Source organism: Myzus persicae, unplaced genomic scaffold (genome assembly GCF_001856785.1).
Source record: "Myzus persicae strain clone G006 unplaced genomic scaffold, MPER_G0061.0, whole genome shotgun sequence".
In the NCBI taxonomy this organism is placed as follows: Eukaryota; Metazoa; Arthropoda; class Insecta; order Hemiptera; family Aphididae; genus Myzus; species Myzus persicae.
Window position 1 is genome coordinate 58,528 of NW_019102362.1, and position 2,268 is coordinate 60,795.

The window sequence follows — 2,268 nt, forward strand, 5'->3', positions numbered from 1 at the left end:
TACCTTTAGTACCTATGCTGCATGCAAATTGCTAACACATCCTTCTTCTACTTTTACTTTATTATATTAAACCTTGTAAAACTGAATAGTGTTTATGTGTTTTTTTCTCAATATTTTCTAATTTCTTATACTTTATTCTTTATACAATGTTCATTTGAATGTCTAGCTTCATAGATTCTTAAATACTTTCATTAATATTTTATTATAATAGGTATAGGTATAGGTATAGGTATGCAATTGCAATATTGGTCTAATGGCTAATGCCTGTGTGTAGATTGTAGATCATTAAAATAAATCAAAAAAATAAATCTAGGTGGGCACCTAAGCCATCTTGTGTCATAAGTCATAATGAAGGGATGTAAAATTTACCATGTTATACCTTAACGTTTGTAAGATGAACACAGTCCTGGCGGGTATCCTCTACAAGAATGACTGTAATACTACGCTTTAAAGTCCAACAGAGTTTGAACTCTGAATATTTTTTAAATTCCTAAACAACCCAAGACACCCCACAAAATGAAAATCTATTGCTTATTTCGAGCGTAATAGTTTTCGGCTAAAATTACCATTCCCTTTTCGCCCAGTTGTTTTATTAAAATTATTTATTACAACTGGGTGAAAAAATAATAAAATAAAACAATTTGCAATTGACAATTTTACTATTTTTATGATCTTCACTCTTCAATGTAAGTTTAATTTCGTTCATAGTTGGTTTTTTAGAAATAAAGATAGACCAGTATTATTCTTTGTTAATTGTTTAATGTAATATAATGTAAAACGTGGCCCAATCAGTTATGGTGATGTGTCCTATATAGATTGTATAAGAAATAGAGTATAGTAATGGCGGTACAGTATAGGGTAATGCCAATATGGAATACTTTAATGTTTCCATCTTATCTAATATATAATAATATAGGTATTATGGAAAATCAGTTAGGTATATGTATATTGTTTTATCATAATAATTATAAATTATTATTATAATAGGTATTATAAGATTATATATTTATTTTTATTCAACTTTTGTACTAGGACATTTTAACTTTCGACGTATTCATGAATGCATATTTTATTATTATAATTATTATTGTATACTTATATAGGTACCTATTATTAGACTAAATTCATTTTTATTCGATTAATGTAATACGTATTATAACAGTTTATTGCCAATTGTTTTATTTTTCCACACAGTAGTAGGTGATAATGTCAATAAAAAAAAATTACTGGCCAAAAAGGGAAGGGTACATTGTGGACGAAAAGGGGGCTTATTATTTATTTATTCGCCTTATTTAATTTAAACATTTATAGAAATTTCCCAAAATGTAAAATAATTGAATGAGGTACCTATTATATTTATCTACTTTAATATAAGTAATTAATTAAAGGTACACCTATAAAGCCCATATAGATATAACTACCTATTTATATATTACCTATATTATATGTATAATGTATATATGTATGCAGATATATATATGTATATTCGACTCATACATACCACAAAGGTCAAAGTTAAACTTGAATATCTGAGTGATAATGAGGGATGACATTCTTAAGTAATAAGTATATGCAAGTGCAAGTAGTGCAACTATCAGATCTTCGTTATACCTACACCCGTCAGTCGCCTACTCATTTATATAGTAGATCATAAAAAAATCCCGTTTATAATGATTTAAAACAATGGACTAGAGCATAACATTGTGTATAACATTTAACATGCGCAGATATATTAATAAATTTTCTAAAATTGTTTTTATTGATAATAGTCGTCCAATTATTGTTTCAATATCAGTATGTTATTTCAGCAAATTCTATTTTTGCACACATTGTTCATTTGTTATTGCGAACCATTTATTATCATCAAGTATTATAAATTCATAAGAATGCATAAAAAATAATGGCCAATTAGCGAAAAAATTATTTTGTTCCACACCATTATAACACTCGTGACATATTGTAATACTTATAAAAAACAAATTGATCGTATGCATTTAAAACTCATTATTTCGTTAAAAATTCATCATTTTAATTATTATATGTTTTCTTCTCATTAAGTTACTCGTTTATGACTATGGCCCAGTACTGAGGCTATTGAAAATACATTGTTCGCCTTTTAATGAGTAAAAATGGAATTAAATGTCTTTCTTTGTTGATGATCTATGACCATTATCAAATCGTACATCCGTATAGGAATTTATTGTATACAACACGCAATATGGGTACAGTTTACGAAGGAACTTTTATTATTCAAACATAACACTGTAA